Source organism: Cervus canadensis, chromosome 5 (assembly GCF_019320065.1).
Source record: "Cervus canadensis isolate Bull #8, Minnesota chromosome 5, ASM1932006v1, whole genome shotgun sequence".
Classification (NCBI taxonomy): domain Eukaryota; kingdom Metazoa; phylum Chordata; class Mammalia; order Artiodactyla; family Cervidae; genus Cervus; species Cervus canadensis.
Genome location: NC_057390.1, coordinates 69,170,696 through 69,193,766, shown reverse-complemented (window position 1 = coordinate 69,193,766; position 23,071 = coordinate 69,170,696). Strand labels below are relative to the sequence as shown.

Below are 23,071 nucleotides of genomic sequence, written 5' to 3'. Positions count from 1 at the left end.
TTTAGGGCCCCGTAAGTGTGTTCCCATTCTCACCAAGAATGATAGGTTTTTGCTTTGTATTAGCATAGCTAAAATAGCCTACTCAAGTGGGGCATTCGAAAACAAAGGAACATCTTCCATAAATCAAATTTTAATCTCCGTCCTAAAAGACAGGTAGTTTGCAATCCTAAAATGTCATTTTTTTCCAGTTTAAAAGAAAATCCAACTTATTATAAACTCACTATAAATTATTAAATGTAATTTTATAAATCCAGGACAAAGTACAACAAGGAAAGAGATCGGGTGAAGACTGATTTCAAAGTTTTGTCAAGGGAGCCATATCAAGACATCCAATAAAAACATACATGAACAGATGTGGGAATTTCCCAGACCTGCTCCAAAGAGTGAAACATCGCATAGTTCTTTTAGATTTTATTTTAAAACACAGCTAAACTCAAAAGCCAAAAAAAAAAAAAAAAAAATTTCTAGACACCAGAAATGAAACACAAAGCTAAAGCCATAGAGCGTCAGAAGGGACAAACCCCAAAAAGAGTAGATGGAAGCAATAGTGAAATCACCCCAAAAGAAGCCTTAATAATGCAGACAGCACTTACAGGACTCTTGTGGAAAATAACCCCTGTTAAAGATGAGCTCACAGACAAAAACTACAATATTATATGTGAGGAAATCCAGTGCCAAGATGGATAGTCCACTGACCCAACAAATGGGTTAATTAACACCAGAGGAACTACAGACTATAAAAAATGATCTGAAAGGTGACTTGTTTAAGAGTTTAGAATGATAAAGAAAGGCCTATATAATAAGAGTAGAAAACTATGAAATAATGAGCAGGGGATTTGCAATTTTGGTTATAATTGTGAGTTGTATGTTTCTCTTTGCAGTTCCATTTCATTTCATGCATTTTCAAGTTTTATGAAGTGCATATACACTTAAAATTACTATGTTCTCCAGGTGAATTAATCCCTTTATCACTATGAAATAACTCCCTTTATCCTTGGAAATAGTCTTCGCTCTGAAATCTACTTTGTATGATATTAATATAGCCACTCCAGCTTTCTTTTGACTAGTATTAACATATTTAGGTATATCTTTATCTAGCCTTTCACTTTTCCAAAAAATCTTTTTATTTATTTATTTATTTTGGGGGGTTGTTCTGAGACTTTGTTGCTGCACAGGCTTTTTCTCTAGTTGTGGCAAGTGGGGCTACTCTCCAGTTGCGGTGCACAGATTTCTCATTATGGTAGCTTCTCTGACTGCAGAGCACATGGGGTCTAGGGCATGCAAGCTTCAGTGGTTACCGCACATAAGCTCAGTAGCTGAGGCTCCCAGGCTCTAGAGCACAGGCTCAGTAGTTGTGGCGCATGGACTTAGTTGCTCTGCCACATGTGGGATCTTCCCAGACCAGGGACTGAACCAGTGTCTCCTGCATTGGCAGACATATTCTTTACCACTACTCCCAGGGAATCCCTAAATTTTCACTTTGAACCTATTATGGATATAATTAAAGTGAGTTTCTTAAACAATATACATTGGGTCATACTTTAAAAAAAAATCTCATAATCTATATTTTTTAATTGGGGCATTTAGATCATTTACACTTAATGTAAATGTTGTTGATATTGTTGAGTTTAAATCTACTATTTTGCAGTTTGAGTTCTATGTGTCCTATCTGTTCTTTGTTCTCGATTTCCACTTTTTTGAACTACATGCTGTGTTTTATGATTCCATTTTATCATAGGTCTACTTTATTCAAAGGATATTATGTGCTATTCATTTTACCACAGATCTACCTCATTCTTTTTAACTCCAGTGTAATATTCCATAATGTGGATATATCATAGCTTATTTAACTATTAATAGAAATTTAAATATTTTTAAATTTTTAAATATTACAAAAAGTTCTATTAATTAACATTTTTATGTATGTCTCTTTGTGCTTTGTGTATCTCTGTATAACCAAGTTCAGAAGTATAATTTATAGGTCAAAGGATATGTATTTTTTCATTTTGATGGAGTCTGCCAATTTGCCCTCCAAAAAATCTGCATCAATTGGTTCCACCAACAAACAGTAATTAATTCCTTACCTCCTTGCCAACCCTAGATAGAATTTTATTATTTTTAGTCATTCTTTTGGGGGAAGCTGTCAGTTATTATTATTTTAAATTTCCATGTCTCTGTTTTTTTATAAGATTAAACATAATGACATGTATTTATTGGACGTATGTACTTCTTCTGTGAACTGTGTATTGTTATCAGCGGAGTTGTGTTCCCTCACCCCCCACCCCCTGCTCCTGCAGTTTCACATGCTGAAATCCAAACCGCTAGCATCTCAGATGTGACTATATTTGGAGACAGGGCCTTCAAAGCAATAAGGTAAGATGAGGTCATGTGGTGGTTCCTTATAGGAAGAGATTAGGACACAGACTTGTGTGTGCTCAGAAGGATCATGTGAGGACACATAGAGAAGGCAGCCATCTGCAAGCAAAAGGAAGAGGTTTCAGAAGAAATCAAACTTGGCAACATCTTGATCTTGGCCTTCTAGCCTCTTGAACTGCAAGAAAATAAATTTCTGCTGTTTAAGCCACCCAATATGTGATAGCTTCTTATGGCAGAGCTAGCAATATACACATATTCGTGTGAATATGAATACATGTGAATATACACATATTCCTATATCTTGCCCATTATTCTCTTGAACAATATAGCTTTATTATTGCTTTATAAGAGTTCATTATATATTTATTTTATTATGTATATAAATATATACATACACACATATATATAAAATAGCCTTTTGTCTAGGGTGACCACATAATGTATCACTCAAGCCAAGAAGACACCTGGAGAATGACAAATGGTAAAGCAGATGGGACACCACAACAGCAGGTGTAAACAGAGCCAAAGTCTTTCATTGTAAAAGCCATCCTGAGAAAACTAGAGTGTTTGGCCACCATACTACGATCTGTTATATTTGCTGCCAATTTTTTCTTCAAGTATATACATTAGTTTTAAATTTTTAATAGGCTTTATTTTTAGAGCAGTTTTAGGTTTGCAGAAAATTTGAGCAGAAAGTCTCCCTATTTATTAACATATTGCATTAGTATGGTAATTTGTGACACTTTATGAACCAATATCAATACATTTAATAACTAAAATGAATAGTTTACATTAGGCTCTCTGTGTCGCATAGTTCTGTGGGTTTTGACAAATACATAAGTCATGTATTCAACATTACAGTGTCATACAGAAGAGTTTCACTGCCCTAAAAATGCTCTGCACTCCATCTATTAATTCTTCCCTTCCTCCCTCAGAACTTCTGACAATCACTGATTTTTTCTACTGTCTCTATAATTTTGCCTTTTTCAGAATATCATACAGTTGGAATCGTATGGTATGTAGCTTCTTTTAGTTAACGATACGCATTTAAGATTCTTCCATGTCCTTTCCTGACTTGATAGCTTCTTTCTTTTTATTACTGGATAATATTCTATTGTAAGGATGTACCATAGTTTGTTTATCCACTCACTTATTGAAAGATATTAATATCAGGGTTTGTTTCCAGTTATTGAGTAATGAACAAAGCTGCTATAGATTTATCTTCAGGTTTTTGCAGTTTTGAGCTCATTTGGGTAAATACCTAGGATTGGGATGGATGAACTGTACAATAGCCTATGTTTAGCTTTGCAAGAGACTGCCAAACTGTCTTCCAAAATGACTGCACCACCTTGCACTCGCACCAGCCATGAATGAGAGTTCCCATGTCTCCACATTCTTGCTAGCATTTGATGTTGTCAGTGTTTTGGATTTTAGTTTTAGAAAAAGTCTGAAGCTTTTTCTACCCAACCTTCTTTCCTTCTTCCTTTCCTTTCACAAATGTCACATCTAAATTATACTCTGAAGGTTTTCCCTACATTCCTGATCCTTTTCCTCTTTATCTTTTACATGCATTGTCCCAACAAATTCCCTGACCTTCTAACTCCATCTTGATGTCTACTTCCTAAAAGATCTAAGTAGATACAACTCACATGAAACTTTGAGACACCTAGAGAAAAAGGCAGCACAGCCTCCGTTTTACTAGCACAGATCCTGGCAGAGATGGTGTAGTTTTAGAACAACATCCATGGCAAAAACTTACTACTATCTGACAGCTTCCAGACTGCAGCAATCCCATCTCTTCAGTGGCTCACTTCTGCACTGTGACTTTGGAAGTTATTCTGGTAAGCTCATCCTAAAGTCTTTTCCTCCAACACTCCTTACAATTCTGGCAGCTATACATAGCTTCCATAAATATCTTTCTGATTTAAAATAGTAAAATGAATTCTCTTTTCAGAAAGTAAAGTCAAAACCCAATATACTATCTAATTTAATTTCTTCCAAAGTGGGTGATCTATCGTCTCAAAACCATTCTTGAATACCCAGTCTTTTCCTAATGATTTAAAATGCTCTTTTCTCATACACTAGATTTCCATGCATCTATTTCTTTACTATCTTCCATTGTTTGGATTATCTGTTCATATATCAGTATCACTATGAACTGACCACTTTATCAACGTCAGTCACTCAGTCGTGTCCGACTCTTTGTAACCCCATGGACTGTAGCCCACCAGGCTCCTCTGTCTGTGGAATTTCCCAGGCAAGAATACTGGAGTCAGTTGCCATTTCCTTCTCCAGGGGATCTTCCTGACCCAGGGATCAAATCTGGGTCTCATTTTATAATAAATGTTTATATGTGGAAGAGCTTTTTCCTTCTTGTTCTTACTGTGTCAAAATTCACCAGGCTATTCTTATTCATTTTTTCTTCTAGATGACTTTTAGAATTTGCTTGTAAAATTCCATTTTTAAAACCTTATTAAGTTTTTATTGGGATTTCCCTGAATTTATAGATTAATTTGGGAAGAATTTATGTCTCTACAATATTGGATCTTCACCAGGATTCATTTGTAATGGGGACTAGCTAAATGGCTTGGGAGTGGGCCTAAAACTTGAAGGCTCAGGCTGTACCAGATAATTAACTGAGTAGCTCATATGTATCTTAGAGCAAGAGAGGTTTTTCAGAATGGTGGGAAAGCAAGACAGGCCACCTGGAGTTAAGGAGTGGTTTGACGATGATATATTGAAGGATAAATAACCACCTCATATGTAAAGGCAAGTACTTTAGGCCATATACTTGGCTGAGGGAGGGACTCTGGAGACATTAAACTCTTCCATGTGCTGATATAACTAAAAAGGCCCCAGATCCTGGATGGCATCAAGATGGGACCAAAGGGGAAACAACACTGAGGATTCCAGAGAACTTGGGGCCAGGGAACAATGGAGGAAAGATCCTGTTTCTGGTCTCTTGGAGACCAGGATAATGGATGGTTCTTCTGTATCAGGCAGATAACATGAAAGAACAAGGTGGGCCTGGTAAGGGAAGACAGTCTTCTTGGAAAGTCAGGAAAAGAACAGCCTTGGAAGAGACTGGATATGGGCTGGATCAAGGTTTACAGAGTTGAGACATCCCTGTGCCAGAGTCATCTACAGTGTGACCACAGATGAGTCCTGTGTCCAACTGGCAAGATTCCCATCATCGGTTCTTCACTTGCGAGTAGAAATTTCCATTCTTCTTGATTTCAATGGCTTGCATGTGTATTATTATTACAGAGTTACTGAAAGCAGAGAAAGAGGGTTCATGGGGGTTATATCTCCTTCTAAGAACCAGAGCTTCAAGCCCTGGCTGATGGGAGAGGAAGTGTCAGAGAAGGCAAAGTGCTAATCTGACACCTGCTCAGAGCTCTTCTACTGGAATGTTCTCCAGAGGTCTTCCAGACTGACCCACAGCAATTTGGGTTCCTGCAGCTGCTGCTGATCTCCAGAATGGACCTTTCTTCTACCTTTTTATTAAAAAAAAAAAGACCACATCTGGATAATCCTTCAGAGTTTATATTCATTATCTCATATGGCCTCCTAAAGACACTATAATTTAGATATAGTTATAACTACTGATTGGCAAACTCAGCCTTAGAGAGATTATTTGACTCACCAAAGGGCACAAAGCTACTAAGTGACAGAGCCATTTACCTATTCAGCAAATGTTTCCTGAGGCCCTACTGTATGTTCAACATTCTGGAGACCCAGAGCTGAAAAAAACCTGTCCAAGTTATCAGGGAGGTCCCAGCCTAGTGGGCAGACAGGCTTGTGAACAGGCAAATTTCCCTGATGCTGGGAAAGATTGAGGGTAAGAGTAGAAGGGGGCGACAGAGGATGAGACGGTTGGGTGGCATCACTGACTCAATGGCTATGAGTTTGAGCAAACTCCAGGAGATAGTGAAGGACAGGGAGGTCTGGCGTGCTGCAGTCCATGGGGTTGCAAAGAGTCTGGCACTACTTAGCGACTGAACAACAATTGCCTCACTGGTGGTCATGACCATTACAGAGGTTATACAGAAGGAAGCTCCCAAGAAGTCCTGGGAGAGTCTTCACAGACATAGAGGCAGCATTTGAGCTGAGACTTGAAGAATGACTAAGAATTTTCCAGGGAGAACGGTGGAGAGGTTGTGTTTCAGGAAGGAACAGCAGGGGCAGAGACATCCAGCATGAGAGGACGAGGAAGGCTCGGGGAAAGTGCAGGTTGTTGTGGATCACAGAGTCACACGGCAGCAAGGGGCGGTGGAGCGGGTCTAGAGACAGGGACTGACTCAGTTTCAAGGGTATTCATTCCATGGCTAACGTGTGCACCAGACACTACCCTAGCAAAGCACATACTAACCCACGGCATCGACCCCTTGTCTAGGCTGCGACCCCTCCCAGCAGAGTTCACACGCTGAGCCCCCGTGGGATCAGGCTGAGGCTACCCTTGTGGGACTTGGTCTGTGTCCTCCCTTCCCTGCCCCTACGCACTCTGAGAACCCACTTTTGACAAATCCTCTTCTCGGGGATTGCACCTAGGGAGCCACCCCAAACACCTGCTTTATTATTTTCAATCACTTATAAGAAACTGACACCATGCTATGTACTTGTTCACAGTCCCTCCACTTCCACTAGAATATAGGCTCCACGAGGGCAGGGACCTGACCTATCTGATTCCCTGTGGTTTCTCATGCCTGGAAGGGTGCCTGGTACATAGTAGGCACCCAGAATATCCCTTGCTGAATAAATGATCTCAGTGAATTCTCACAATTACCCTGTGAGGTAAAAATTATCCCCCTGTTTTACAAATGAGGAGACTTGCCTAAGTAACACAGTTCACAGCATAGCCACGGATGCCGAACTCTGCCTGTGCGACTCCAGACCGAAACTTACACTGTAAACCCAAGCTCATGTTTACAGTCTCCAGGACATTCCAGGCTATTTCCCACCTCCTCAGTGCTACTGAAGCTGCTTCTTTTGCAAAGAAATGTCCTTTCTCACCCCCAACACCCCTCCTCCACAAACACAACTGATCTACACAGTGCCCTTGAGCCCCTTTGGCCCCTGGACAGCTTCCATCAGGTGGCTCTTTCTCATGTTTGTTTCTGCTTTTTCTTCTGTGAAGTTCTTTAGGGTAAGACCTTGCCACATTCATCTCTGCTTCCCTAGCACCAAGTGGGGCCCTGGCAGAAGGCTAGCAATCTGTGAATATTTGTTAAATGAAACGAAGGTAAGGGAGGGAGGGAAGGAGGAAGGTAGAGTGAGGGAGGAAGGGAGAGATGGAAGGAGGAAGGGAGGATATGACCAGGGCAATGGGGATCACAGAACCAGGTCCAGCCCTGGTCCATTAATGCTAGCACTGTGCTACACACAAGAGGCCAAAGGTCTGCCTCTGGGAATCTCTGGTTCTTAAATGTTTGCTGATTGACAAAATGTCACTGACAGTCCTTCAGCATGCACAGGACGGTTTCACATAACCTGATGTTAGAGGCAGAACAAATCACATTATTTGCACATGACCTCTCCCCAGAATGGACACGGGGTTGTCTCCCTAATAGCCATCCCATCCCCTTCATACTGGGCATGAGCCATGCTGTCTGGCTAGGACAATTCCACCCCAGCTCAGGGGTCTGCAGGCAGTTGGGTCCAGTGGAGAGAGATGTAGATGAGGAATCCAGAGATCTGGGAGCCCAGTTCCATCTGGGCTAAAATTGGCAAAGTGACCCTGGGGAGGTTCTTCCTCTCTCCAGGCCTCTGTTTCCTTGTCTGTGACATGAGGGACCTGAACTGTCCACAGATGGTCTCCAACTTTCCTTCTGGCTCTAGAATCCCTGTATTTCTAAGACTCTAAGTTGCCCAATGCAGTAAGGCAGCCAAGGGTAGTGGCCAGGGCCCAGGATGAGGAGCGTAGATATCTGGGTTCAGAACCAGGCTCACCTCTTACCATCTCTATGCTCAGTCCCTAAAGGCCTCAGTGTCTTCATGGATATGATGGAAGAAAATTCCTCTTGCCCAAATTACTCTCCTGAGTGAATAAAGGGATCAAACATTATAAGGATGAAGAAACAGGAAAACTTACTGTTGCTGATCATTTGTATTGGCTCCAATCCAGACATGGTGGTAAGAACTTGACAGACTTTAACTGATTCACTCTTCAGTCCTATAGGGTAAGAATTGTCCCCAGGGATAATCTGGGACATGCTAACCACCAGCCATCTGGGGAGCAAAGCCCTGACTTGCAGGTTTGCTCATTTCTTTGGTGTAAATTGGGCTTCCCTGATGGCTCAGATGGTAAAGAAGATGCCAGTAATGCAGGAGACATGGGTTTGATCCCTGTGTCAGAAAGATACCCTGGAGAAGGGAATGGCTACCCACTCCAGTATTCTTGCCTGGACAGAGGAGCCTGGTGGGCTACAGTCCATGGGATTGCAAGGAGTTGGACACGACTGAGCAACTGACTTTTTGGTGTAAATACTCTGCTGTGGCCCATTTCAAGCTAACCAACTTCATATGACTGAATGAGAAATTGAAAAATACACACAGTTGGCTTTTGAGAGGGAGAGTGAGCCAGCTCCAGTGCATCTCTGATTACTTCTGCTTTATTTATGAGAAAACTGAGCTTTGGCAACACGGCCTGTTCACATAGTCAGTACTAGTGGGGGCAGGATTGGAACCTAGACCTGATCGTTAAACACTCAGGTCCCTTCCCCCGCGCAACACCAGCACTCTGTGGGCTGGGGGGCGCCGTCTGTGCTCATGGGGAGACTGGACCTAGAAGATGTCGGTTTGGAAACTGGCTCGACCACTTTGTATCTGTGAGACCTGGCAACCCTCAGCTTCTTTTAACCTAAGGCCTCAGTTCCTCATCTGTTAAATGAAAGCAAACCCACAGCGCACAAGTTTTCTTGGTGGCTCAAGTCAACACTGTTATGCTTTGTGACAAATAACTCAGTCTCAAAGCAAAAGTGACCAGCCCCCCCGCAAGGGGGCTGATGGGGAGTTGCTGCTGGTCCAGGGGGCCTGCCTGCTCTGAGGACACTGCTTCCCGAAGACTTTGGGGCTCTCATCCTTTTTTTGTAGCCTGAGGGTCTATAGCCAAAGGCAGGTGGAATCACCCTCCACCCTAGGCGGGTGCCCACTTAACTTCTAACAGGCTCTGCTCCTTCAACCTCCTAACTCCTAACATTCCAGCGCCAGCCCCTCCTTTCTGCCCCTCCTGGGAGCTCAAGCCGGGCAGAAACCAGAACCCTGTTCGGAGCTGCTGGAATCCCACGCCTCATAAATCAGGATGCACCGAGCTGTGGGACCAAAGGAGTGCTCTGGAAAAGTGAGTGAATCCTCTGGTGATCATTTCCAAACACCATCCCACGCCCCACTGAGGACTGACCCCTCCCCAGGGTTAAGCTGCCTTCCAAACCACCCTCACTATGGATATTTGGGCTCACACCTCCCTCTCTTAATATCCAAGCAGCGCAGGATGGAAAGAGCCCTGAGGCAGGGTTCAGACTCCTGGATACCATGCCCTGCTCTGTGGCATGACTCAGAAGGGAAGTCAGCTGAGCTCTCAGAACCTGCCCTCACCTGGCCTGGCTGACCTGGAAAGAGGGAGCAGAAGATCTGTGATCACCTTTGTAAAAGGCAGACGTTGTCTCTCTGTGCAGACCCAGTCTGTGCCCAAATCATGTGCATTTACACACACACACATATACACACACACGTACACACAGATACATGTGCACACACTCCCAACTATCCCCATCGTGGAGCATCCTTGGACTTCAGAGATGCACATTGTGATATTGACTCTGGTCTCCCAAGAGGCAAGAAAGAGATTTCCAGATGACTCAAATCCCTGTGTGCATACCTGCTAAGTCACTTCAGTCATGTCCGACTCTGCGACCCTATACACTGTAGCTCACTAGGCTCCTCTGTCCATGGGATTCTCCAGGCAAGAATACTGGAGTGGGTTGCCATGCCCTTCTCTAGGAGATCTTCCCAATCCAGAGATCAAACCCAGGTCTCCTGCATCTTCTGCATTGCAGGTGGATTCTTTACCCACTCAGACACCTGGGAAGCCCAATCCAAATCCCTCAGTCAGTTCAGTCGCTCAGTCATGTCCAACTCTTTGCGACCCCATGGACTGCAGCACGCCAGGCTTCCCTGTCCATCACCAACTCCCAGAGTTTACTCAAACTCATGTCCATTGAGACGGTGATGCCATCCAACCATCTCATCCTCTGTCGTCCCCTTCTCCTCCTGCCTTCAATCTTTCCCAGCATCAGGGTCTTTTCCAATGAATCAGTTCTTTGCATCAGGTGGGCAAAGTATTGGAACTTCAGCTTCAGCATCAGTCCTTCCAATGAATATTCAGGACTGATTTCCTTTAGGATGGATTGGTTGGATCTCCTTGCAGTCCAAGAGACACTAAAGAGTCCTCTCCAACACCACAGTTGAAAAGCATCAATTCTTCAGCGCTCAGCTTTCTTTATAGTCCAACTCTCACATCCGTACATGACTACTGGAAAAACCATAGCTTTGACTAGATGGACCTTTGCTGGCAAAGTAATGTCTATGCTTTTTAATATGCTGTCCAGGTTGGTCATAGCTTTTCTTCCAAGGAGCAAGCAAGGATTTTCTTCCAAATCCCTGCGAGCCCCTATAAAGAATCAGAAGGAAAAAACACAAGCTGGAAACTGTGAGGAAACAAAACACAGGAGAAAGGATTTCCTGAGTGGAAGGGGTTTTGAAACTGACCTGGGGTTGGGGGGGCGGGCGGCGTGTGCAGACAACTTCTCTGGAGTGAGTCCCTGGCAGCACCCGCAGCTGGGACCTCAGGGAAGGGAGGTGTGACCCGGGGCTGAGGGGCTGACTTGGGATCTGAGAAAGAGACTACTCCTTCTGAGTGACCAGGGGGCTCAGAGAAAGAACTCTGGCCTTAGACAGAAGGATGGAGGGAAGGAAGGGAGGGGTGGGCCAGGACGAGGACCGGAAACCCTCTCCAGTGAGCTAGTACAATCAGCCAGGCAGAGGGAGCTGTCGTCTGGGCCAGGGTTGTCCTTGCCCCGGCTTGTCTGCAGTGTCATTCCAGCACTTTCCTTTAAGTAAGTGCCTAAGGGATGGCCTGGGCCGAGACAGGTTGGGCATGGGCAAAGTTCAGAAGCAGTGGTGTCTTTGGGTGGAAATTTGTCACATTTTCTTGGCACCCAGGGGAGAGGTAAAAGGCACTGAGTGGGATTCTCTCTGTGGGAGTCTGAGTTAAGAAGGGGTAATTCAAGGGGATGGGATGGGGGGGTCCAGTAGGCCAAGTAGCACTGATCAAGGGACCTCCCAGTGGCATGACCCTACTGAATTGACCATTATGCCAGACCAGGACTTGTCAGGCTTTTAGAACTGATCCAAACCATGGGCCCAACTTGCCAATCAAACTCCCAAGAGTCAGGACCTGCAGGTCAGCCTTGGCCAAGGTGTTCAGTGTGGCCTGGACCCCTAGACATGTGAGGCTGGGTGTGTGGGATGTGTGTGAGGTTGAGGGCCGCTCCATCCTGGCCATTGTGCTGCCCAGAGACCTTCCCAGGCCACACTAGAGCATGAGGCCTTGTCCCTGGAGTGTCTCCAGATTCAGGCACTCTCTCCCAAATGGTGCTGGACCAACACTGTCCCCATGGCTCAGGGCTCCTCTTAGCCTCTCCTGGGTCTACCACCCCCACCCCTCTGCCCCCAGTTTGTGAGTGGGGTGGGTCCATTTCATGACACTCCCCCAAGCCTGTCTCCCAGGGATCACCCTTAAGCCTCAGTGGGCACTCAGAGTGCTGGCAAAGTGAGAGGTCCCATAGCCCCAGACCACGGCTTGGCCAACTTCCTTGGACGGTGATCTTAAGGATGGAGGCAGCTTCCAAGAGCTGCCCCTGAGTCCTGCCCTTGAAAGGGGACTTGGCCTCTCCCAAGGCAGATGTGGGATCTCTGAGAGAAGGTAGGCCTCTGCCAGGGCTGATGGAGACCCTGCAGACCGCCCTGTCCAGCCCCACACATGCAGACAAGGGCTCTGAGGCTTAGGCTGGGTCGCAGAGACAGGCTTACGGCAGACTGTGGCCAAACCCAGCCCTCCCGCTGCTCGTTCTGTCTACTACAGTTCCCATGACCGCTCCCCAGCCCCTGCTCAGATATGAAGACACGGGAAGCTCTCCTGGGCCTGGATGAGGACCCCCGCCCCTCCCCACTCCCCAGGATGAGCATTGGTGGGGGGCAGGGTGAACTCCGACCAGGGCAGGAAAACTGCTGTCTAAACATGCCGCTGTGGGGCCTGTGTGTCTGGCTCGCTGGCTGTCACCCGGGCCAGGTGGGCCTCTGACACACAGCAGGAATTTTCCATTCGCGCATCCTCTGGCTGGTTGGGATCCAAGGCATTTTCAAGCCTTTGTTTTTTCATTCCCGTTGTCTCCCCTGCCCCACGAAGATGCACCCTGGGGTCCAGAACCTGAGGCCCTAAACCCTCAGGAAGGCTTCAGTGAGACTCACCCAGGAGCCACCTGTTAAGGCCTAGAATCCAGAATGATCAATGCAGGAGCAGATAAAGTGCTTTTTAAAAATCTACATGGATGATGGAAATTAAAGCTCTGAAAGAAGGGTGACCTGGCCAAGATCATTCCACCATTAAGCCGTAACCAAGATCGAACACAGATTTGTCTAACCCTGACACTCTTATACTTCCAAAGCCCCAGGTTTCCAAGTTTAAGAGCCAAGGTCAGTGAGAGACAATCTAAGCCCTGTGAATGAGCTCCAAATGTGAAGCTGCACACAGGAGCGGAGCCATCCACATGCAGACACTGCCGGATCACAGAAGTCTCCAGAATGGACACCTGAGTTGCCAAGGACACATGCTTCCCTCACTCCTTTTCCAGCCTGGCAGCAGCAGCTCCAAATTCTCTTCCCCAAAGGTAAGGCCAGTGAGTGGTGGCCTCTCTCTGCGAGGGCCTGTGACGCCCATCCTGCAGCATGGTGGTGGGGTCTTTCTTGGGTTGGGGCAGACTTGGCCGTGTGTCCAGGGCATTCCTTGGGCCTTGACCTAGTGGACATGTGTGGATACAGCGGACGTACAGGGAGGCTGGGCCAGCATGTTTGAGACCAGCTGTGTTTGAGCCTGAATCTGGAGAGACCTTGTCGAACAGTGCAGGGGCTCCAGGGGGCCGCCACAGGTGGAGGTGTGTCCCTAGGGCAGTGTGCCTGGGGGTCAGAGCAATGTTGTGCCTGCAGGGCAGGTTCACAGCCAAGAGGAAAAGACTGACTCTATCGTGAATGGCATTCTGCAGGCTCCTCGTTGGACCCTGGGATGTGTCCGAGAGTCACAACTAACTCCCCAGAGAGTGGGTCCTCACAAAGCTGGACCTCAAGGTGCCCCAGCCTTGTTCAGGGAGGTTGACAGACAGGGAGACCAGGCGTGGCCACAAGCAATCCTCCAACCTCCATGAAACACATAGAACAAGGCCCCCAGTTGTCAACTCAGCATTTTGCAAAGAAGTTCTCTGAGACAGAATCAAAGGAAGTTAGAGAAAAGAAAGTTTCCATAGTCAAATAAGTTTGGGAAATCAGGTTAAATCAACCCTGCTTCTTCAAACATATTACAAGTTTCCTGCACATCTCCTAGAGCAGTTGTTCTCAGCCGGGGGCAAATTCATCCCCCAGGGGACCTGTGACAATGTGTTTAGACGCTTTTAGCTGTCACCACTGGAGGGATACTACTGGCATCTAATGGGTAGAGGCCTGGATACTGCTGAACATCCTGCCATGCCCAGGAAAGCCCACCACAAGGAGGTGCCCGGTCCACATGTCAACGGTACTAAAACTGGCAGACCCTGCAGGGCACGGCACACTCCCGAGGGAGGTGGCCAGGGCCCACAGTGTAGAGACAGTGGTCATTTTGGACCAATCAGCACCTGCCCTCCCTCCCTCTGTTCGAGGATTCCCCTGTCTGCTCAAGCAGAGGCTGCCTCCCAGTACAGAAGCAGAAAGTGAAATATGGGACTCACAGCATTCCAGCCTCTCAAGCTATGGCGCAGGCACGTGACCTCACTCCATCCTTAGACCATGATGCCAGGAAGCAGGGACTGTGCAGGTGCCACTCTGATGGGGGTGATGGCAGCAGTGGTGGCAGCAGTTACAATCTGTTCCCAGAGGCTACAGCGGTGGCAGTTCTAGAAGCAGCTTCCGGTGTTGGTGGAGCTGGTAGCCAAGCTGAAGTGTAAAGCACAAGTTTGGCATCAGCAACCGTAGGGTCTTCCTGGGGCCAGTGCTACAATATGACTTTGGGCATTGTTCCTGGCTGCTCTGCCTCCAGCCTTGGTTTTCTGACCCCACAGGAGATTCTGTGAGCTACCCAAGAGTCTTAGAATAAATCCTATTTAAGCTTAAATTAGCAGAGTTGGCATCTGAAGCTTGCAAACAAGAACCAACTCTGAATGATGCTCAGAATTTCCCAAATGTGTTGGAGCACAGGATTTTTCTTTTGCAAAACATCTCAAGACACCATTGTTCTATGAGCATCCTTTGAGGAACACTGGCCAAAAGGACTGTCTAATAGGGATTCACATAACCTCTGCTCCAGCCAGAACCAGACCACTTCAGTGGCCCACCCCTACCCAAGGCCCTTGAGTACACTCAGCACCTCTCTCCCGGTCCTCGCTGAGTCAGGGCTAGCCCACGTCTACCCTCCTCCCCCGTGACAGCAAGAGTTGAGAATAACCACAGCTGGCTGCAGCCTCAAGAATCAGAACATAACCAAGGTTTGGAAATGATTGGGCTTGCCGGAAGGTGGAAGGAACTGAAATGTGGATACGAAAACTGTTGCTTGGTTAGGCTGTTGGTGTAGGCAGGTCGGAAGTATATTTAAAAAGAAATTGAGGTTTTGAGAATCTGTGGCATCAGTAGGGAAAAGAGAAAACCTTTAGGGGAGGTCAGAGTGAGAGAAGAGAAGAGTGAAACTATTTTAGGAAATGTTCTGCCTGGACCTCATGGAAGGTTCTGAGCCGAATTTCAAGAGAGTGATTTTAGACTCAGTTAGACTCATTCATTTACTGTGGAGCCCAGAAACTGAGCAGGTGCTGGGGAGACAATGTTGAACCAAACGGACACATTGACCTGTCCCTACCCTCCTGGCATTTATGGTCCAGTGAGGAAGGTAGACATCTGATGCTTTAGGTACAACTGGTCTTTTCATTATCATGATGTTTTGTCATTGGAAGGAAAGGGGAACAGAGGACCATAGCAGAAGGGATGTAACCTCCCTGGGGTCAAGGAGGACTTCATGGAGACAGGACCATCAGAGGAGCAGGTATGTGCACCAGGTGGACACACGGGTCAACCTGGGCGGAGATAGAATTCACATGGAGTCAAGGAGGAAGGAGCGTGACAGGATGGGATATGAAAGAGGCTCCGAAAGCTCAGAGTGGCAGAACTGCCAGGCAAGCCTGGAGAAGCTGGGAGTGCGGATCCACAAGAGCCCCCTGCAGGCCATGCCAAGGAGCCAGGTCTTCATCATAAAAGCAATGGGAACCATTCACTAGTTCATCTGGAGCCACGTGACACATACCGAGGGGAACCTGATATTAGAAAAAAAAATTGTGGCTTCTCCAGCGGATGAGGCTGATGAAAGGAACCAAGCCTCAGATGGGTGTGAGCACCCAGGTAAACTAAAAAGAGGAAGCGGAAGGGGAAAGAACCGACTTGGAGAAGCACCAACCATGTGCTCAGATCACGTGCTGGGTGTTTTACAGGTGACTTTGCATTTATAGCAGAGCTGAAGTAACCATAAAAGCTGCTCTGGCCCCACACAGAACCAAAATGCATGCTTCCCCTCCTCTGCCCTGCCTGTGCTTGCTGTTCAGACCTGAAGGCTATCAGAGAAATCCTGGGAGAAACATGCAGGGCCCTTGAGAAGCCGAGGGCAGGGTTCAGGGGTGGAGGGGGCAACCTACACTGCCAGGCAGAGACAGAGAGTGAGCTGGTAAGGAATCTGAGAAACCTGGCTGGTCCAAGCATCCCTTTTACAGATGAGAATCTGTGGTTCAGTAGCAGAGCTGGGAATAAAGCCCAGTATCTGTGACTCCTTGTCCAGGGCTCTCTGCTATTCCAGGTGTGTGTGTGCATGTGTGCATGTGCACACACAGACACCTGGATGTGCACAGGGCTGAGATGAGGTCATCTGTCTCTCCATCCATCCGTAATCCAGGCTGGCCATGATGCCGGCATGAATCAACATGTTTACAGAAATGAAAAAACCGCTTAGGAGAGAAATTAATCTCTATATGGAGGGGGGTGTCCAATTTCAAAAGGTTAATATCTTGATTTTTTTTAATCCCCTTTCTGTTTTCTCAAAGAGGATTTGGTGTTCTCAGACCCAGCTGGGAGCTTAAGAAAACAGAACAGTGTTTCTCTGCCTGTTGCCTTTCTCTGCAGCTCTCGCCAGACCTGAGGACAAGAAAGCTTGGAGCCTGACCTTGGCTCAGGTCAGCCCTGTGCCATGCTTCCCTCTCTGTACAGGGGTGTCAGGCTTCCCTTTCTGCAGCCCTCTCCCAATCTTTTGGAGATTGGTCCAGCCTGGGAGTGAAAGGGCTCAGACACAGGAGATAAGAAGTGGGACTTACCGTTGAAGGAGTTCAGGGGAACTGACCTGGCAGCTGAGGATAATCACAGGCCCTGGGGAGAATTTACAGGTGTGTGCAGAGAGAGAAGGGAGGTGTACAGATAGTACTGTGTTGTGGGGAGCCACCCAGGAGTCCATTTCCCCCACTTACCATCTAGGTGAATCATGGAGCTATCCTGCCTCCTTGAAAAAATGGAGATGACAATGGGACCACACATACATTGGATATGCTCTTCAAACTGAGTTTTGGGGCAAACAAGAAAGCATATTTCTGGGTTCATCACTGGTGGGTGGACAGAGGCCTTGGTATGGCCATTCGTATGGCCCAATGAAGTCCCTGGAGGTCAGTCACCTCTTGGAATCCCAGTCCATCAGACCCTGAAGTTCCCTGGCCCCAGACTTGCAGGAGAGAACACCCTTCTGTGGAAGACTGGGCCCCACAGGGTAGCAGGTGAGCTGGAGCCCCACCCAAGGCTAATTAGGTTCTCAACTTGATTAGAGTGAAAAAGTAGAAACCCACTCAGGCATGCTGACCTCAGAAGCTACACTCTTGGACTTCCCTGGTGGCCCAGTGGTTAAGAATCTGCCTGGTACTGCAGAGACACTTGTTCGATCCCTGGTCTGGGAGGATCCCATATGATTTATGGCAACTGAACCCATGCACCACGACTGCTGAACCTGTGCTCTAGAACCCCTGCTCCGCAATAAGAGAAGCCACTGCAACAAGAAGCCCTCACAACTAGAGAGTAGCCCCACTGGCCGTAATTAGAGAAAGCCTGCATGCAGCAACAAAGACCCAGCGCAGCCAAAAATAAATAAAAATTACTTAACAACAACAACAACAACAAAAAGAACCTATGCTCTCTCCTCTTTCTCATAGCTGTCTCCTTAGATCCACTCCATTCAAAGAGGGTAGAGTTCTCTGGCCAGGAGGTTTGTCCTGACTCAATTCATCAAGCCTTTATTAATAGACTGGAGGGTTTGCTTGGCAAGATTTTAGGGGAACAGAAAAGGTCCACAAAGCCTATGGGGTGACTCCCTCCTGGCCTTGGGCTGGGGCTCAGTCCCACCCCCAGGACTGTGTCAGGCCATCATCAGACACTCCTGGGCCTCTGGCAGCCGTTTTCTCGTTTGTCCTTTTGGATCCAGCAAGTTACAGCTCATTCCTTTGGCCACATTGTTCCTTAACGACATCACTTTTTCCATCTCCCTGACGGCTCGGTGCCCTTCCGCCTGAGCGCTGCCTCCTCGCTGATCTGTAGCTCCCTGACAAGCTGTGGTTTCCATGGATCACCGAACGATGCCATCTCTGTGTCACTTGACATCCGCACAGCACAGAGCCCAGGAACCTGCCTGTGACTGCCCACGGTGATCCCGTACCGGACCAACCCCCACCCAGGTGTTGGGATGGTCCCTTCCCCTTCAGATTGTTCCATGCGCTGGAGACATGGCTGTTCTCCCAGACACCTAGCTCAAAGCCTCAAAGGCATCCTTCAAACTGTGCATAGCTGTGGAGACCGCTCTGAGCTCCCGCCTGGGCTGGGGGCTGGGGCACCATTCTAAGGCTGGGCCATGGACAACTTGGCCTCCTCTTTCCTCTCCACCTGGTATTGGTCACCGAGTCCAACTTGTTCATGACTGTTTTTTTCTCCCAGCTCCTTGGCAAGCTGGTGCCACTTGGCCTCATCCACAGTTCTGCCCTGTTTCCTACTCAAAGTCAAGCATCTGTCCCACCGGGGACAAGCCCAGGTGCTGAGTCCTGGCCCCACCTACAGCCTTCCTCTCTGAGCTGCTCATTCATTCACTCAACCAGTATTTGTAAGCTCCAGCCATGGGCCAGTCACTGTGGAGATAGCACCTTTTGTTCTATTCCCCTGTTGCTGCCTAGCTCTTCCCTCAGTCGTTTTTCTGGTGAGGGAGTGTAGCAGAAGAGGGAAAGCACAGAATTTGGAGTCAAACTAATCTGGGTTGAATACTGAATCTGTTGTCTATTTACCGGTAAGAGCTTAGCCCATTTGCTTTGCTGTGAGCCTCAGTTTTCTCATCTGTAAAATGTGAATGCTGCCACTCCAAGGGCAACACTAAGTTTAATCATATCTATAGCTGGCACAACGTGCATTTCCGGCAGAAAGGGAAGAAAGAGCCTGGAACATCTGGAGGGACTGTGAAGATTACAGAATGGCTGGTGCAAAGAGCCCTAAGCAGAGCAAGGGGGATGAGACCAGAGAGGCAGACTGGGAAGATCACACTAGACAGGAGCCCACACCGAGGGATGCCGGCTTGGCTCTGAGGGCTGTGATCTCTTCAGGGAATAGCCCTACCCCAGCATGTGTCACATTCCTGCTCTGCCTCCATCCAGCCATGCAGATGCCTTAGGCTGCCACCCCAGGCTTCCCAACAGCCTCCCAGTCCAGCCCTCCTTCCCGCCATTCTCAGAATAATATGGGGAATAACATGGTTCTTCCTTGTAGCCTCCCTCCTGGCAAGTGACTAATGGGGGGGGGTGCTGATGAACAGGTCAGTCCAGGACAGCTTGGTTCCCCCACCTCCTATATCCCACCTCCCTCCTCTTTCCTGCCAGTCTGATCCAGGGAAACCAGCTGTCCTCAAGCCACGTCTGAATCAAAGCTGCTTCTCCTCCCCCCAACAAACACCCAAAGGCTATGCATAGCCCAGCAAGGCCACTGGTTGCCCATCAGTGCCAGGACTTCTTTTCGATGACAGACCAAGGCTTTTGTCTGATTACATGGGCGCCGGCCATCCGAGGTCACCAAGGCTAGGGAAAGCTGGAAGTCAGGTGGTCCCCACGGTCTGCTCCAGCAAGGCCATCCTGCTCTCAAGCTACAGTCATGAAAATCAAAACAGAGAGAAGGGCTGGATTAGAAAGGGAGACCTGGGTTCCAGCTGTTGTTAATAATAACATTCTTATCTTTTTTCTTTTTTTAAATTGAGATATAATTGACATATATGTATTACATCTAATGATTTGATGTATGTATATATTATTAAATGATTGCCACAGTAAGTTTAGTTGACATCCATCCACCACACATAGTTATAATTTTTTCCCTTGTTATGAGAACTTTAAAGATCTCCTCACTTAACAACTTCCAAATCTACATTAGAGGGTTGTTAACTATAGTCACCATGATGTACATTATACCCCCAGGACTCATGTTACAACTGGAAGTTTCTATCCTCTGACCACTTCACCCATTGCACCTACGTGCCACCCGCTGCCTTGGACAAGCACCAATCTGCTCTCTGTATTTATGAGTTCAGTTTTTGTAAGATTCTACATAAAAGTGAGGTCATATGGCATTTGCATTTCACTGTCTGGCTTATTGCACTTAGCATAATGCCCTCGTGGTCCATCTATATTACTGTAAATGGCAGAATTTTCTTCTATTTTGTATCTTTTTAATATTGTATATATACCACATTTTCTTTATCCAATTATCCACAGATGGATGCTTAGATTATTTGCAAATCTTGGCTGTTGTAAATAATGCTCCAATGAAAGTGGGGGTGCAGATACTGTTTGAGATAATGATTCCATTTCCTCCAGATTAATAGGCAGAAGTGGAATTGCTGGATCACATGGAAGTTCTATTTTAATGTTTTTCAGGCACCTCCATACTGTTTTTTCCATAGTGGCTGCACCAATTTACATTCCCACCAGTGGTGCAAGAGAGTTCCCTTTTCTGTACATTCTTATCATCACTTGTCATCTCTTGTCTTTTCAATGATAGTCATTCTAGCAGGTGTGAGGTGATAGCTCTTTATGGTTTTGATTTGAGTTTCCCTGGTGATTAGTGATGTTAAACATCTTCTCATGTACTTGCTGGTTCTTTGTATGCCTTCTTTGGAAAAACGTCTATTCAGATCCTCTGCCCATATTTTAACTGAATGCTTTAGTATTTTTCTATTGAGTTGTGTGGTTCTTTATATATTTTGGACATTAATCCCTTATCAGATATGTGCAAATATCTCTGCAAATATTTGCAAATATCTTCTCTTGTGTCATAGGTTGCCTTTTCATTTTACTGATAGTTTCCTTTGGTATACAGAAGCTTCTTGGTTTACATTCTCACCTTTTAATAGAATTGATTAATTACTCTCAGTTTCACATTCATCATCTCACTTGGAGTCCCCCAGCCACCATGTGAAAGAGTGTACATGGAGATGGCCCTCATTTTCCTGTGCTGTAAGGAGGAAGCTGAGGCTCACAGAAGGGCCATGGCTTGCCCAGGTCTCATAGCTGGCCACTGCAGAGCTCTCCTGCCTCCTGTGCTCTCCACTAGGCTGCCCACATGTTGAGTTTGGGTCACATCAGTTGCTTAGTACCAACCCAGGATCCTAGAATGTTAGTGCTGGGAGGGACTGATGTTTAAACTCTTCCTCAGCATTCTTGGAGAGAGTGTGGAGAAAAGGGAACCCTTCTACACTGTTGGTGGGAATGTAAATTGGTAGAGTCAGTGTGGAGAACAGTATGGTGATTCCTTTAAAAACCAAAAATATAGGAACCATATGATACAGCAATTCCACTCCTGGGCATATATCCAGAGAAAAACATGGTTCAAAAAGATAGAAGCACCCCTCTGTTCTTAGCAGCACTATTCACAATAGCCAAGTCATGGAAACAACTTAAATGTCTATTGACAGATGAATGGACAAGAAGATGTGATTTATATACACAATGGAATATTACTCAGCCATTAAAAAGAATGAAATAATGCCATTTGCAGTGATATGGGTGGACATGGAGATTATCATACTAAGTGAAATAAGTCAGACAGAGAAATACAAATATCATATGATATCACTTATATGTGGAATCTAAAAAAAAAGTTATACAAGTGAACTTATTTACAAAACAGAAACAGATACGGACTTAGAAAACAAATTTATGGTTACCAAAGGGGAAGGATCAAGGGGAAGGATAAATTGGGAGTTTGGGATTGGCATATGCAATAACCAACAAGGACCTACTGTATAGCACAGGGAATTCAGCTCAATATTCTGTAATCACCTAAATGGGAAAATAATTTGAAAAAGAATGGATCCATGTATATGTGTAATTGAATCACTTTGTTGTACACCTGAAACTAACACATCGTTAATCAACTGTGCTGTGCTGTGTTTAGTCGCTCAGTCGTGTCCAACTCTGTGCAACCCCATGGACTAAATATGCTGCGAGGTCTAATATTCAGGCTATTTTTCTTAAAAGCTGAAATAATGTATTTTTAAAGTAGCCCACCAGGCTCCTCTGTCCATGGGGATTCTCCAGGCAAGAATACTGGGGTGGGTTTCCATGCCCTCCTCCAGGGCATTTTCCCAACCTAGGGATTGAACCCAGGTTTCCCACATTGCAGGCGGATTCTTTACCATCTGATCCACCAAGGTAGCCTGGCATAATCAACTATGCACCAATATAAAATCAAAACAATTTTTTTAATACATTAAAAAAAAAACAAATTCCCCCTCAGCATTCTGACAGCATCCAGGTATCTTGCAGGGAGTTCTTCCTCTGGGAAAGGAACCAGCACAAGTAGGACAGACACTGTCATAGCCCAGGAACCCTCCTGTCTCCATCTTGTTTATCACCCCCTCACTTCCAGGGACCCCTTCTCCCCTTCCTTACCCCACTAACATGACCAAGCTTCCTTAAAGAATCTGGAAGCCAGGTTCACCGTCAAAAAAATCTTGTCTGGTTTTTAGGGTACACATATTTCATTGAATTTCTAGAGGCAAAAAATTCCAGGAAGGCATTTCTAATGTATTTTAAAAATACATTATTTCAGCTTTTAAGAAAAATAGCCTGAATATTAGACCTTGCAGCATATATTTCCATGTTTGAGGATTTTAAAAATTCTCTTCTAGTGGTCAACTCATTTTAGCCTGGACTAGAATCCAAACCAGGTAGACTAGATAGACTAACATCTTTGGATTGTTTTTTAGTTAAAACCACTTCATTGAGATATGATTGACATACACAAAAGCTGTACATATTTAATGTATACAACTTGTTGTATTTGGAGAGAAGTA

At 46.1% G+C, this 23,071-nt stretch overlaps 1 long non-coding RNA gene across 1 annotated transcript; it reads right to left on the bottom strand.

Annotated features, from left to right (window-relative positions):
* Window positions 1-8,340: 8,340 nt before the first annotated feature.
* On the bottom strand, window positions 8,341-19,856 carry LOC122442646. The gene is made up of 3 exons (XR_006269684.1): window positions 19,750-19,856; window positions 14,412-14,616; window positions 8,341-8,413 (listed from the first exon to the last, which is right to left on the bottom strand). It is a non-coding gene; the product is annotated as an uncharacterized LOC122442646 (long non-coding RNA).
* Between the last annotated feature and the right edge of the window lie 3,215 nt (window positions 19,857-23,071).